The following is a 16,893-nucleotide window of genomic DNA, read 5'->3' as shown; positions in this document are numbered from 1 at the left end:
TTTTAGAGTTTTGATTAAAAAAATAAATAATCCTGTAATATGCTACTATCAGCATGCTAGGTGAGATTAAGATTGCCCAGCTATGCTTTCTTAGAAGGTTAAAAAAGATGGGTATTCCTGGAAACCTTCACATGGTGTCCTGAGGAGTGAATAAAGGAATTTACTCTGCTTGATGTTCTTCCAATACTGTTTCACAAATCATTACTATAACTATTTGTTCTCACATAGTTTCAAAAGCTATTTACATTGTGAATCAAAACTTGTCATTGTAAAACACTTGATTATAGTTAAACACTGTGGTGGCTAAACTGATGCTAAATTACCTTTTTATGTGTAACTGCTTTGTCTTGTCAAGATTTTGTTGTTACTGGGTTTGGGCAGAATTTAGTTGCCATCTCTCTGTGGCTGTAGGAAAAATCTGATACCTCTGTTAGTGCAGGGGTTCCCTTGCACCAAGTAATGATAATTTCAGAGCTTAAGTAGCTTCTCTTGCCTGTTCCTTAGACAGATTACCCCAACTTGGTCGTATGTGTAAGTCTTCTACAGAGTTCATGGCTTAATTCTTTGGGGCCTATAATAGGAATTTACACAGCTAGTATATAGAATTCTGAAATCCTTGCTTTTTTACCCAGTAGCTTGAGAAATACTTGGGCTAAACAAGAATTCCAAAGCAGCTTGTGTTCTCTTGCCTGCTTCTTCAGTATGGAGTGCTTTTTAAAGAGTTTTAAAACTGTTATTCTACAGGTTGCTTTTTATTGTTTGAAACTTTGCAGTTTCTATACTTTGTTTCAAGTGTGGATATCAAGTTTATATGAAGTTGCTGATTTGAAGCGATACTGGTTAAATGATTGATTTAAATTATTGGTTATTGTAAGTGGTAGACCTAGAGATTTTTGTTGGAAAATTGATTCTCCTCAATTTGTAACCCTTAAAATATAGATTTGCAAGTAGATACAGCTTTTGCATTATATTTGGTTCTTCCTTCTGACTATCTGTAAAAATGCACTGTATTCACATTTAAACAACCTTACAGCTTGATAGACAATTACCTAGATTTCTGATTTTTTACATTATGATGGTAGAAATGTTGACTGGTATTTGTTTCTTTTTTTTTTTTTTCCTCCTCACTTTGTGTCAAACTGCATTTTGATAGTAATGAAATGCAACACTTTAAATTTAGTTACACCTTATGTAAAATTATGCTGAATGTGCTGCAAACATATGCAAAAAGGTAACATGTTATTAATTTAAAATATCTGATTAAATAAATGAGATATCTTCTGTAGTTAGTGAGTTGTATGGAGGTTTCTGGTTATTGTCCTTTCTTATACTAAAAGAAATAGGTTTCAGGCTGTCATTTCATGATCACTCTGTGTTGATGCTGCTGTCCTGAAAAAAAACAACAAAAAAACCCGCAGTTGTGTTTGCTCCAGCACTACTTCTCACCCTGGCTGAAGAAAATACTCAAGTTAAATGTAATCAGGTAGTGCTAGATTATTCAAAATTCAAATCATGATCAGTTATGGCATCATCTTCTCACAGCCTGGTTCTTACTTCTTTGCTAGGAAAGAATAAAACTCCTAATTTGTTAATTAATTTGCAATTAATTCAATACTAATGAAAGACCAATTGCTGTTAAATGGAACAAAACCTTAGTACCTGCAAAAAAAGCTGTCGGCACCGCAAGTGAATTTTATCAGTTCAGCACAAAGAGATTTTACATGCTTCATGGTAATTCTTCTAGATTTATGGTCCAGTTCTCTTTAAAACTGCTTGACAGTTTCTTAACAATAGATTATAGCACATTTAGGACTCCAGATATGTTGCCATAATTTCAAAGGTAACTAGAAGTATGTTCTTTAACTGCAAATTATTATTTCTCTTAGTCACTTACCTGAATTGGGCTGTTGCACTATAGATTATTATCTTCCTCTCCTGTTCTAAGACCTTTCTCCAACATCCTCAGCATTTTCCTTAGTGTTGGCATCCTTGTCTTTCTTTTTGGAATTTCTTCTCAAAATGCCACCTTTTATTCAACTTTTGAATTTAGCAGCTTGTGTTAAGACATGTCTACTCTGCTGACAGAGGCCTCTCTCTAAACTAGGACTAGCAGCCAAGCCAGATGCCCCCAAATTTGTTTCTGAGGTGCCTCCCCCAAAATGAAAAGTCTTACTGCACAGGCTTGCTGTACCTTACAAACCGAAGTGCAGTACCATGGCAATAAGGCTGTATGGTTCCTGGGCCAAAATGTTGCAGGGTCAAATGGAGCCACATTTTTCCTGGTAGATCTCTGAAGCTTTGTCTCCACCTGCTCAAGGAGTTGCGCTTTGTTTTACAGAGCGAATATGTTGACTAGCTGTTGGGTTTATCTGTCTGGTATGTATACTGTTCCCTGGCAATTTCCTGTTCTCCCAGCCTTTAATTGTGACAACACTTGAGAGGATGTGCACCAGCTGAGGTAAAAGTGTTTGGTAGTACCTTCATCTCAGCAGGACCTGGAAAGAGCTGCAGAAGCTTAAAGCTTCGCTCCTTCTCCTTCCTGTTCGACAATCCCAGCCATCAGCTTGGGTAACATCAGATCCTTTTGAAGTTCAAATGGAAAACTTCCATCTCCCAAAATCCCTCCAGGGACTCCTATCAAAGCATTCTGGGCTCTCATTTCAAATAAATGATAGATGGTTTAAGCTAAAAAAAAATAATAAAAAAATGCCAAGGAAGATTGAAGCACTTGTCCCAGAGAAAGAGCCTGCAATTGTTCCACCCCCATGCAAGCAGGAGCAGTGCTTTTCTTCCTTGTAAAGTGCTGTGGGATTTATTAATGTGGTGAGAGAATTGGATATGATTCCCAGGGCTCCAGATGGCACCTGCCAGATGGGAGCTCATATTCTTATGTCTAAAGATGCTGGTGTTGATGGCGTGGTGTTTGAGAATGCAATAACCTTTTGTGATGGATTTTCTTACTAGATAATGGTTTTAGTAAGTGGTCAGTAAGTGGTCAAGTACTCCCATTTGTTGCAGTGTCTGTAAAATTATTTTAATCTGATTAAAAGGTAGCCCTGCTGGGTATTGTATTGGATGGCAAGGTTTGGTTTGTTTCCTTGGTTGAATGTACAAATCCCTTAGATATGCTAGACCAGTGGAGACATCATTGGCTTCTACATCTGATTCCTTTACAAAAATGGTTTTCTTATTCAGGTCCACTGCTCTGCACAGAGTTCCCATTTGAAATCTGTGTGTATTTTTGCTTCAACATCTTTGTCAAAAACATCGGGCCTTGTTGCCTGACGTTTTATAAGCAGGGTCAACAATCAGGAGGTTATGTCTTTATAAAGAAAAGGCATGTTAAAGAAACTTAGAATCATAAAATCATTTGGATTGGAAAAGACCCTTAAGATCATCAAGTCCAACTGTTAACCTAACACTGCCAAGTCCACCATTAAACCATGTCCTTAAGTGCCACACCTACACGCCTTTTAAATACCCCCAGGGATGGTGACTCCACCACTTCCCTGGGCAGCCTGTTCCAATGCTTGACAGCCCTTTGAGTGAAGAAATCTTTCCTAAAATCCAATCTAAACCTCCCCTGGCGCAACTTGAGGCCCGTTTCCTCTTGTCTTATCACTTGTTACCTGGGAAAAGAGACTGACAACCACCTCACTACAACCTCTTTTCAGGTAGTTTGTTGAGAGTGATAGATAAGGTCTCCCCTCCACCTCCTTTTCTCCAGGCTAAACAGCCCCAGCTCCCTCAGAGGCTTCTCATAAGACTTGTGCTCCAGGCCCTTCACCAGCTTTGTTGCCCTTCTCACCTCAGTGTCCTTCTTGTAGTGCGGGACCCAAAACTGAACACAGGATTCAAGCTGTGACCAGTGCCAAGTGCAGGGGGATGATCACTTCCCTAGTCCTGCTGGCCACACTATGTCTGATGCAGGCCAGGATGCTGTTGGCCTTCTTGGCCACCTGGGCAAACTGCTGGCTCATATTCAGCTGGCTGTCAACCAGCACCCCCAGGTCCTTTTCCACCAGGCAGCTTTCCAGCCACTCTTCCCCAAGCCTGTAGCGCTGCATGGGGTTGTTGTGACCCAAGTGCAGGACCCAGCACTTGGCCTTGTTGAACCTCATACAACTGGCCTCGGCCCATTGATCCAGCCTGTCCAGATCCCTCTGTAGAGCCTTCCTACCATCGAGCAGATCAACCCTCCCTCCCAACTTGGTGTCATCTGCAAACTCACTGAGGGTGCACTTGATCCCCTCATCCAAGTCATTGATAAAAGATATTAAACAGAACTAGCCCCAGTACTGAGCCCTGGGGAAGACCGCTTGTGACCAGCCACCAACTGGATTTAACTTCATGCACCACAACTTTTTGGGCCTGGCCGTCCAGCCAGTTTTTTACCCAGCAAAGAGTATGCTCGTCCAAGCCATGAGCAGCCAGTTTCTCAAGGAGAATGCTGCGAGGAATGGTGTCAAAGGCTTTACTGAAGTCCAGGTAAACAACATCCCCAGCCTTTTCCCTCATCCACTAAGCAGGTCACCATGTCATAGAAGATCAGGTTAGTCAAGCAGGACGTACCTTTCATAAACCCATGCTGACTGGGCCTGATCACCTGGTTGTCCTGTACTTGCCATGTGATGGCACTCAGGATGATCTGCTCCATAACCCTCCTTGGCACCGAGGTCAGACTGACAGGCCTGTAGTTCCCCAAATGCTCCTTCTGGCCCTTCTTGTAGATGGGTGTCACTTTTGCTAACCTCCAGTCAACTGGGACCTCCCTGGTCAGCCAGGACTGCTGATAAATGATGGAAAGTGGCTTGGTGAGCACCTCTGCCAGCTCCCTCAGTATCCCATCTGGCCCCATGGATTTGTGTGTGTCTAAGTGGTGTAGCAGGTCGCTAACCATTTCCCCTGGGATTATGGGGGCTTCATTCTGCTCCCCGTCCCTGTCTTCCAGCTCAGAGGGCTGGGTACTGCGAGAACAATTGGTCTTACAGTTAAAGACTGAAGCAAAGAAGGCATTAAGTACCTCAGCCTTTTCTTCAGCCTTTGTCACTATGTTTCCTCCCACATCCAATAAAGGATGGAGATACTCCTTAGTGCTCCTTTTGTTGTGAAGGTATTTGTGGAAACATATTTTATTGTCTTTTATTGCAGTAGCCAATTTAAGTTCTAGCTGAGCTTTGGCCCTTCTAATTTTTTCCCTGCATAGCCTCACGACATCCTTGTAGTCCTCCTGAGTTGCCTGCCCCTTCTTCCAAAGGTCATAAACTCTTCTCTTTTTCCTGAGTTCCAGCCAAAGCTCTTCGTTCAGCCAGGCCAGTCTCCTTCCCTGTCAGCTCGTCTTTCAGCACACAGGGACAGCCTGCTCCTGCGCCTTCAAGATTTCCTTCCTGAAGAATGTCCAGCCTTCCTGGACTCCTCTACCCTTCAGAACTGCCTCCCAAGGGACTCTGTTAGCCAGGCTCATAAACAGGCCAAAGTCTGCCCTCTGGAAGTCCGAGGTAGCAGTTCTGCTGACCCCTCTCCTTACTTGTCCAAGAATCAAAACTGCTATCATTTTGTGATTGCTGTGCCCAAGATAGCCTCCAACCACCACATCACCCACAAGTCCTTCTCTGTTCGCAAACAACAGGTCCAGCAGGGCGCCTTCCCTAGTTGGCTCACTCACCAACTTGTCTAAGATACAAATGAGCTGATACTGCTTAATTTTATCCAAGGAATTTTTACAAAATAATCCTGAAGATAGTTCTAATCTCAAGATACGATATGGAGAATTTATGCGACATAGTATCACAAGATTGTAAGTGGAGCACCATTGTCCACCCAGAGCAAAGATAAATTATGTCTCTTTGGATGGAAGATGAGCAAATCTCCACCTTGTTCCCAGCTTGAAGGTATTTTAAATTCCAGAACCGAATTGAGAGGATTTGTTCACACATCTAAAGGCACATGTCTGCTCTGGGAATTCATGTTGAAAAGAAGATGGTGGTAATTTTTTTTTTTTTTTTTTTTTGGCTTCTCAATCATTTCTAGATTAAATGTGTTCAATCAGAAATTATCTCTTTCAGCTAATGCCTCTGCTGTGTACTGTGGCACTGAGCCACTGCCTCTTCTTTTTCCATCATCTTCTTCCTTAGGCTGAAGGTTTTTCTTGGGCCTGAGATCCAAGACTCAGGATTGGTTTAACTTGTTAGAGCTCTTTATTTGTAGGAATTTTTACAGACTGAAAGACAACTTTGGTTATTATTTTTGAGTATCAGCTAACCTGCTCCTATTGAAGCAGAACTACAAGTTTCATTCATGCTCAGTAAAAGATGTATTCCTTTTTTGTTGTTTTCTGCAGTGGTTTGATATTTTGTGATGACGTATATAGAGGCAGCTGTTCACAGACACAACATGTATATTGAAGCATGAACATTTTTCGTACTGGAACACTGCTTTTCGGGCTTAACTTCTGAAATTGTTTCTCACAGTATTTCTACCTGAAGGGAGAACAATGAGGAAGAGAAGTCTTACAGGAGCACACTTCTCCTGCAAGTCACAGCTCAGCTTTTCACACTCAGCAGATTTAAAGCAAGAGTTTATACTTTTTACACGTTTACTCAAGCTGAAACTTCAGACCCTCCAAGGCTCACTTTCCTTGGTTTGATCCATTTTGGATGCTTCACAGGTCACATGCTCTTGTAGGGGAAATAGTTTCTCTCTGATCAGGATTGGGTTTTGCCACTGTACACAGAATTTCTCCAAGCAGGAAGGTCTAATAAGGAGCATCATAAGAGATTGGTAATAATATATTTAAAAGCTGACAAGCTTGTGATTTTCCTTCAATGCCATGATACTTCAGAGTTTATATGCTTCAAGCTTGTTGTAGTTCTTGCTGTAGAGTTTTTTGGTGGAAGAATATAGGCAGAGGATATATTTGTATCCCAACTTCACATCAGCTTGAGAGGTAAAAACAGTGAATTATAACGATCACAAAGGAGATTATTTGTAGTAATTTAATGCAATATCTTCATATATCAGTGCATGGCATCAATGTAGCACAGATGTTGGCAGGGATGTTAAGAAGATGGGTGGTTTGCGTAGTCAGGAAAACGGCTATTAGCTGAAAAGCTCTCTGAAATGTAGGCTATGCCACAGAAACCTCTGCAAGTCCCTGCTTTTGATATTTGTGATGTGACACCATGGGTAACTATGACGGTGACAGGAGCTCTAGCAGGTCCTGGGGTGTTACAGGCTGTGAATGCTGCTCTTTCTGTAAAGAGACCGTTGGTATAGGGCTGACATTGGGGCCCATGAATGGACATGCCAGCCAGCGCCAAAGGACAGCAGTCCTTCACCTGGCAAAGCAAAACTCGTCAGTATTGCCCTTTACCAAGCACGTGATGTGTGTCTCTAACACAGAGAAGAGATTTCAATCCGTTGCCTCCTCCTTTCCCCCGTGGCCTGGCTCTCCTGCTGGCTAGGGAGGTCACTATTTCTTGATCCTTTCCTTCTACAGCCCACCCTTCTCTTTCAGTGGGGACATCTCAGGGACCCAACTCAGGACATCGCGTGAATTGGGAACAAGCTGTCCCTTCACAGCTTCTGTTTCCTGCCTTTGGTTATGAACAGCTCTTGCAACAGCATTGCTGCTGCAGTTCCCCCCAGCTTGTCTCACTTTGCCTTGGCTGCAGCTCTGGTGTTTTGAACTGTTGTCCTCAGCTCATGCCATCTACTGGACTTACCAGTACTGCTGTGATGTGAGGGTTTATTTGCACTAACCCAGGAGATAGGTATAGATATAGAGATATGTAGATGTAGATAGATATAGATTAGGTATAAATATAGATATAGATTAGATATATATTGTGTGGTTATGTCTGTGTATTATTTTTTCCTGGTTGTGCTAAGAGGTGATTATGCTCATTTTGTACCAGGAGTCAGCAGAAGCAGTAGCATTTTCCACTGTTGTTTTCAATGTGAATAATGGTGTTTTGCCTAAAAGAACAGCTTGTTCAGAGAGACAAAAAATGTTCTCATTTCTGATAGGAACCCAGCTGGGGTCTGCAGCCTACAGCAACATCTCCAATAACAAACTCAGTGACTTTCCCTTTTCCCCTGACAGACCACTGAAGAGATAAGCCTGATGGGAGAGAGACCAACAGTCATTCTACATTTCAAGGATGTGAACAAACTTGCCAGGGTGATTTGTTGTCAATCTCTAAATCTCTACCCTCTATACAGTACCCTTCAGTGATACTTAGCTGAGGTTTTTTAAACTATTCTATACAACTGAGTCAGATACTTGTTTTTCCTAAGCGTTATAGGGAAAACATGCTGAATCCATGCAGCTTAAACCACATTGGGATCAAAGCACTTCATTGATCTGTCAACAACATGGAATTAAGCAGCAGTCAGTGAAGTGTTGCATTCAAATAATAATACAACAGGTAAACGCCCAAACTAGACACATTAATGTTAATAAACACCAGCAAATTTCTAAATGCCCTCTGTAACAAACGCAAAGAAGATTTCTTAAATGCTACAAGCCTTTCCATAGCAAAGGCAAGCATTGTGCAAAGCCCTGGTGAGAACTCACCTGTACCACTATGGACATTTCTCATTACTCCCATTCAAGAAAGATAAATTCCATCTAGGACGAAGGCAAACAAAGACTAAGCAGTTGATGAGGGGCATGGAGGCCCTACAGAAGAAGATGACTAGAAGGAGCAAGACAAAGGCTGACAGAACTGCCATCACTTTCAAGAAAGATACCAAGAATGAAGGCCAAAGGAGGAAAAGAGCTATTGAAGGGCAAGGAAAAATATGGTCACGAACACAAAACAATTCAGGTCTTCTTTCCAAGAAGAAGACCTTACCATAAGCAGTGTAGTAGCAAATGTCACTTGGTGCATTGATTAGGAATGGTGAAATCCTGCACACTGTCTACGTCTCTGCAAAGTTCATGCAGAGGGAACCAAAACCCTTCCTTTCACCTCTGGCATTGCCACAATCAACTGAATATATATAGTATAAATGCCCTTATTTACACAGTTTGAACGTACAGATTAATTTACAGGGACACTCAGCAGCAGTACCCAGTGCATGGCCACCAAAGGCAGGGACAGCCCCCTGGGCCTCTTGGGCACAGGGACTGCCTCGCAGCCAACCCCACAAATGCTGGGCGGAGGGGTGTTGGGTGGGGCTGCAGGGGGTTCTGTCATCCCGATATCACAGTGCCACCACCCGCCAACGCAGCAGTCACAATGCCCCGGGGCAGGATAAAAGGGGCATCCTCCTGTGTCCCGCTGCCAGTCTGCCCGGCTTCGCCAGCAGGACAGAGCTGCCCTGGGGGCGGCCTGAAGACATCCGAGAGGAACTCCTTGAGCAGCTGGTGGAATTACTTGGAGGGGGCTGACGGAGGAAGACTTGAGGCTGGATGAGACTGCTGGAGGTTCTCCGCTGCAATTCCAGCTCCTGGTGGGGCCATACTCAAAGCTTATCTGACCGGTGGAAATCCTGCTTCAGCCTTTGGGGAACAGATGCAAGCTCCTCAGGAGATGAGAAGAACCACCAACGCCTGGAGGTGCCCGAGGGTCTCAGGCTTTTTCAGCTGGATAGTGGTGGCAAGACCAAGGGAATGCATTCTTGGCACTCGAGGAGCACTGAAGAGCTCACCGTCCATCCTCATCCCCTGCGGAGCCAGTGGCAGTAGCTGTAAGAAATGGGACGCACAGATGTCCCAGTGCTTTGGAGCATCCACTGGTGTCCTGCCAGGCACGGGAAGGATTCTTGCCCCCCCAAGGTCGATCGGGCTGGGGGCCTTTTGCTACTCTTGGAAGCCCCTGAGATGGCTCCAGGTTGAGGGAGGAAAGGTGACGGGCAGTGCCAGTGTCTCCTGGGAGGCGTGACCAGCCTGTGGGACGAGGAAGCAGGTCTTGCTCGCATGCTCAGGGAATAGCCGATCGCCAGCTCTGGGGTCAGGAAGGAATTTTCCCCCGGGGCAGATTGGCACTGGCCCCCGGGGGTTTTTTGCCTTCCTCTGCAGCACTGAGCATGACCACTTGTCAGGGCTCCTCTGGTCCATTTTGGCTAGGTTACTGCCTGCTGCTCATGCACCTCTTGTGCCCTGCAGCTGGGGGGAGGAAGGCTTTTTTCCCCCCACGGTGGGCTAGCAAGTGGCTCCGGGGGTTTTTTGCCTTCCTCTGCAGCACTGAGCGCAGCCCCTTGTCAGGGCTCCTTTGGGCCATTTTGGCTAGGTGCCTGCTGCTCATGCTCCACAAAGGTGGCCCTCGTGCCCCGCATCCGGGGCGAGGAAGCTTTCTAGACTCCCAGGGTGGGCCCCAAGGGTGGCCCCCGGGGTTTTCATCTTTTCCACTGTAGCACTGGGCACAGCCCCTTGTCAGGGCTCATCTGGGCCATTTTGGCTAGGTTCTTCACTGCTGCTCTTTCACCACCAAGGCACCACTAGTGCCCTGGCTTGCTCTGGCTCTCTTTCCCATTGCAAGTTTGTAGCGGGAGCGAGCTCTGCTCTTCCCTTGGCTCCATTTCCCCAGGTGCTCTTGCTCGTGCAAACCCCCCTGTCCTTGGAAGGGCTCCAGGCTTGCTGCACCATCAGGAGCTGCCACTTTCCAGCTCTCCCTGCACGCAATACAAGCGCCAGTCAGGCACGAGAGCACTTTTCGTGCATTGCTGGCCAAGAAGTACAGCGGAGGAATTTTCTGAAGGCAAAAAAGTGCAATTGTCATGAGTTGGTGTCATACTTTTGAAAATACTCCACGGTGCCACAGTCCTCCTCTTCTTTTGTGTATGATTGGTACCGATCCTCATTCTTCAAATTCTCACTCTTCAGGAAACAGGGACTGCTTGGCCTGTACTCCTGCTGCTACTTTCCATAGCTCTGTGGCTTTCCTTTGCCAGACTGCAAGGGATGTTTTTTCAAGCTAGACTGAAGCTGAACATCAGCCTGCTCCTGGCTACACATGCACATTGTGTTAATGCTTGTGAGCATTGGCTCTGAAACAGATTCAGAAAAATAGAATAAAATGAAATGAATCAAAATGAAATGAAATTAAACAAAACAAAACTAAATAAAACTAAATAAAATAAAATTCTGTTACCATTTGTAACTTTTCTGATGTGTGTCCTTGAAAGTGTTTTTGGAGCTGAAAAAGCCTTGGCATTTCAGGCAAATAACAGTTTCATCATTATTGGACTCATTGTGAGTGCAAGGAAGAGAAGAGAAGAGAAAAGAAGAGAAGAGAAGAGAAGAGAAGAGAAGAGAAGAGAAGAGAAGAGAAGAGAAGAGAAGAGAAGAGTTGTGCTATGTTATGCATATAGTTACGCATTACAGGCTATGACCGAGGTCTGAGGGGTCCATCCAGGCGAGTGGCTATCTGCAGTGCAGTCCCAGGCCCATCCAGGAGACAGGGTGAGAGATGGGCACACCTACAACATGGCTCAGGCAGGGACTGAGGGCTGCAGGCTGAGCTGAGACACGACCCTGGGCTTTTGGCAGGAGGTGGTGTGGGTGGGGGTCCCAGGGGAGGCCAGTCCCAGCCTTTGAGGCCTGTGAGCACCCCCAAACCCTGACAGAGCTGCACTGCTTGTCTATTCTCCTTTAGACATTTATGGTTGGCCACTTTGGAGACAAGAGTATTGGGCCAGATGGACCTTCGCTCCGATGTAGTACTGCTGTGCTCAGGCTCTTGTGTTTTGTTCTGTTTTTCCAAGGGAAACAGCTCAGACATTTCTAAAAATGAGTATAAGAAAAAAAACCCCAACCAAACTAATGGGGGAATGAACAGATATTGCTCACATCAAAAAGATTTGCAACCATTTTGTTCCAGAGCACATCCTGCTTCAGACAGTGTGCTTGATCTTTGAGCCTCACTGGTGTCAGAGATGTGGTCTTTTGCCATCCTGTGGAAACCCAGCTAAACTGAATGAACACAGAAGATTTTCAAAAACCCCAGTTCACACATGCTTTTTGCAAATTTGTTCAGATACTCAAATTATCTCAAGACAATCCACAGCTCTCACCCCATCAGAAGGTACATGCCTCCTTCCCACCAAGTGACAGAGCCAATGCCTAGAATGGGACATGATTACCCATTCAATCCCTTCTGCTAGTGTGGGACTGGGAAGAAATGTCATCAAAGATTTCCTCAGCATGTACTGTTAGGGAAAGAAGGAGGTAGGAAGAAATATTAAAACAGAACAGAACAGAACAGAACAGAATAGAAGTAGTTCAGTTGGAAGAAACCTACAGTGATCATCAAGTCCAACTGCCTGACCACTTCAAGGCTGGTTAAGAGTTAAAGCATGTTATTAAGGGTGTTGTCCAAATGCCTCTTGAACACTGACGGCTTGGGGCATCGACCACCTCTCTAGGAAGCCTGTTCCAGTGTTTGACCACCCTCTTGGTAAAGAAATGCTTCCTAATGTCAAGTCTGAACCTCCCCTGGCGCAGCTTTGAATCATTCCCACGAGTTCTATCACTGGATCCCAAGGAGAAGAGATCAGCAGCCCCCTCTCCACCTCCCCTCCTCGGGAAGCTGTAGAGAGCAATGCGGTCGCCCCTCAGCCTCCTTCTCTCCAAACTAGACAAACCCAGTGTCCTTAGCTGCTCCTCACAGGACCAGAGTCCTTCCAGCCCCTTCACCAGCTTTGTTGCCCTCCTCTGGACACATTCAGGGACCTCCACATCCTTCTTAATTTGTGGGGCCCAGAACTGCAGAAAATACTCAAGGTGAGGCTGCACCATTGCTGAATACAGTGGGTGTCCTGGTTTCAGCTGGCATGGAGTTGATTGATTGTCTTCCTAGTAGCTGGTATAGTGCTATGTTTTGGCTTCGCTATGAGAAGAATGTTGATAACACACGGATGTTTTCAGTTGTTGCTAAGTAGTGTTTAGTCTAAGTCAAGGATTTTTCAGCTTCTCATGCCCAGCCAGTGAGAATGCTGGAGGGGCCCAAGAAGATGGGAGGGGACACAGCCAGGGCAGCTGACCCAAACTGGCCAACGGGGTATTCCATACCATGGGACGTCATGTCCAGTACATAAACGGGGGGGAGTGGGGCTGGGGGGATCGCTGCTCAGGAGCTAACTGGGCATCGGTCAGCAAGTGGTGAGCAATTGCATTGTACATCACTTGTTTAATGTATTCCAATCCTTTTATTAGTATTATAATATTATTATTGTTATTATTATTATCATTATTAGTTTCTTCCTTTCTGTTCTATTAAACTGGGTGAGTGGCTGCGTGGTGCTTAGTTGCCGGCTGGGGTTACACCACAACAGTGGGATAATCACCTCTTTTGACCGGCTGGTTACGCTGTGTTTGATGTGTGCCCCCCAGGACGCGGTTTGCCCTCTGGGCTGCCAGGGCGCACTGCTGACTCCCATTGAGCCTGCTGTCAACCAGCACCCCCAGATCCCTTTCTGCAGAGCTGCTCTCCAGCCACTCCTCTCCCAATTTATACTTGTGCTCAGCGTTACTCTGTCCCAGGTGCAGAATTTGGTGTTTGGTCTTGTTCAATTTCATGCCATTTAGGATAGCCCAATGCTCCAATCTATCTAGATCCCTCTGGAAGACCTCTTGCCCCTCGAGAGAGTCAACAGCATCTCACAGTTTGGTATCATCTGCAAACTTGCTAATGGCGCATTCAACTCCTGCATCCAGATCATTGATAAATATTTTGAACAGAACTGGCCCTAGAATTGAGCCCTGAGAAACACCGCTGGTGAGCAGTCGCCAGCCAGATGTAGCCCCATTCACTACAACCCTCTGAGCCCTGCCATTCAGCCAATTCCTCACCCAGCACACCGTCTACCTGCTCGTCTCACAGTTGGACAACCTGTCCAGGAGGATGCTGTGAGGGACAGTACAAAAAACTTTACTAAAACCCAGAAAAACTATATCCCCCACCAACCCTTCACTCACTAGGCGGATGACCTTATCATAGAAGGATATCAAATTAGTTAAACAGGACTTTCCCTTCATGAACCCATGTTGACTGTGACTGATGATTGCATTGTTGTTTAAATGTCTTTCAACAGCACCCAGCATGAGCTTCTCCATAATTTTTCCAGGTACTGAGTCAGATTTGCACATATAGTTGCATACCAGTTCTACATCTCCACAGTAAAGGAGCTGTTATAATGAATTATGTGAGGTCTAACGATTCTGCCAGGCCTGACAGATCACTGCACCGTAATTCAGGGCTTTGTGTTCAGTGGATTGTTTACCATCATTTCAAATGATTGACCTGAAATTAAAAAACCCTGCAAATAAGCATGAAGTCTTAATATTTCAGAAAACTGTATATTGGTGAAATCATAGTTACATAAAGGAGCCTCCTTGCATAGCTAAGAAATAGTACTTTTATTAAGTAATTAATTTTGGATTAGATGAGCAGAGTTGCAGTTGGGTTCTCAGTTAATTTCCATTTATTTGATTAAGTGAGATAAACAGACATATACCTGTAAAACTAGAAAGCAGAAATTTTTCACCAGGGCAAGGAAAGCAATCACCTTATATGCTGAACCTTTAAACTCGATACTCCAGCTGTTGTACAAAGCCATAAATCCTGTTAAGGCAGTAAAATCAGACATTCGAGGGAGAAACAGCATCTCACCTTGTTGTCACAGACATTCTGCAGTTGTTGCAGGAGCATCACTGGCTTTTCCTGAGCAGCATTTCTGATTATTCTGTATAATTCCATGCATTCTATCTGATTAATCCAAAGTTTTGGATGCTATTGGTGAACATTTCTTGATTTTGATAAGTCACAGCATTGTTGATTTCTAGTAAATGCATCTCTCTGAATTCAGGATTTTGTATTTGGCAACCACCCCATTGCTCTAACTGCAATATAAAATCCAACAAAGAAATAGGTCAGTGCAACTGACCTATTGACCTCTACAGATGAGGAAATTTAAGGAAAAAGATACTACAAAGATAGACCTGAGACATATGTAAAGATGAATAAAGAGTACTTGCTTCCTTAAGAAAATAGGAATTAGAGATTTTGATTTTTGGTAAAATTCTCAGTGATGTCTGTCCTAATAGACCAAGTTGCAAGTTTCAAGTATTCTGTAACTGATGCTAGAAAGTCAGTGTTTTTCTCTTCACTTAATGACATCCAAAAGCTAGTTTAAACTAGATAACTACATTTAAACCCAAATAAAACAGAGGAAAATACTGAGAAATACAGAAACACAGTTCTCAGCTACAGGCAACACTAACACTTACTACTACAATATTGATTTGTATTGTCTTTTTCTGTCCTACGGGCAATAAGAACTTCTCCTTAGTGTGCACATGCTATGGTCAGCAAGCTAAAAATATATCTCATTTTTGTGGACAATCCATTTCAAAAGAAGCCAAGAGAATTACACCAATCAAGATAAATACAGTTATGGTGGCTACTATATAGGAACCAATATATTTGGACAACTTGGGCAACATAAAAGTGCTAAATTTATTTTTTTCTTCCACTGCCTGAAATTCAAAGGCTGCTTGAATTTCTTCCCCCCACCTTTTAAAATGCCAATCAAAAGGCAGGCAATGAATTGTGACTTTGGTTTTCCCAGAACCACAAAATGCTCTTTGTACTGAATGTATTGGGAAGGTTAAGAACTGAAAATCCATTTGCTCCTTCCATCATCGAGCACCACAAGTAGCCTGGACAAGACGCAACATTTCTGTTGAACAAAAGCCAGCTGAAACACTGTGCAGGCAGCACGCTTCCAGTCACTTGAGAAATGCTTGTGTCCTTCCAGTGTTAATAGTCATAGTATCAATGATCCAGGTGGAGGCGCTTAAAGCTTTTGCTTTTATAGAATAGCACATGGTAGTCCTGAGATAAAAAGCAGAATTTATGGGCTTCTCTTTGAAATTCTGTTGTTTCCCTTAATTGTCACAGACCCACAGGTGCTGTGCCTGTCAGTATTCTGCACATCGCTAGTTAGAAAATGTATGCTATCCCCTCAATTTAGAGAAAAATGGGTTAAATCTATCTTTTTTGGAATGAGTTCTTGACTTACAGCTGATTTTACTCCTTCAGGGGTAGTTGAAGATACGGTTGCTAGGTTTAAGCGTTTAAACGTGTGGTTAGCCATAACACATAATTAAAATACCTCATGTATAGCTGCTTTTGTTTCAAATGCTGTGGCTAAATCTACAAACCCTCATCACATTGCCATAGGCAACGGTGGTGGTGATGCAGCAGATGGCACTCCAGCCTGGGAGTCACGTAGTTGCTTGTGCTCGGCCCTGTCAGCCCACCGCAGGTGGAGTGGCTGGACCAGCTATGGCTGAGCAGGCACCTAGGAGGAGGAAAGGATGGGGAGCCACAGGAGATCTCCAGGCACCCCTGGCTGCACATGGCGTGAACAGCACCTTGGTCTTGCAGGGAGTCGGTCACCCTTGTGCCATCCTCCTGTTGGCTCTTCCAAGAGTTTCTACAGCTAAAGGGACCTCAGGCTGTTGCGTTTTAATAGCAGATGGCCGCAGGCTGTTCCTCCCCTTTCAGAAAGGCACTGATGCTTGTGGGGGGTGATGTTTGTTTTTTCCCCACATAACTGTAAAGAATTCATAGCCGGTGTGCTATGCTGCAATGCTATACCTTTAGACTGCCCCATAGCTAGTCCCAAGAATGCAATGGCGAGCAGTGGCCAAAGTGTTTCAGAGGTGAACGGCGGCTTCCCTCAAGATGGTTCCAGGCATTGACATCTCCTTCAGGAAAGTAATTGTCCTCATTGCTTTCTAGTGACCAATCTATTTGCTGCCAGTAGATCAGCGGTCGGAGCTGCTGTCATGAAGATTAGTGCCTCCATTAAGAGGATGTTGTGTTCATTTAGAGGGAAGTAAGTGGGCCTGGGGAATAAGGTAGTAATGTAAGTCTTCGA

This window comes from Accipiter gentilis, chromosome 4 (assembly GCF_929443795.1).
Source record: "Accipiter gentilis chromosome 4, bAccGen1.1, whole genome shotgun sequence".
In the NCBI taxonomy this organism is placed as follows: domain Eukaryota; kingdom Metazoa; phylum Chordata; class Aves; order Accipitriformes; family Accipitridae; genus Astur; species Astur gentilis.
The sequence above is the reverse complement of the archived record's forward strand: the minus strand, read 5'-3'. Positions refer to the sequence as shown.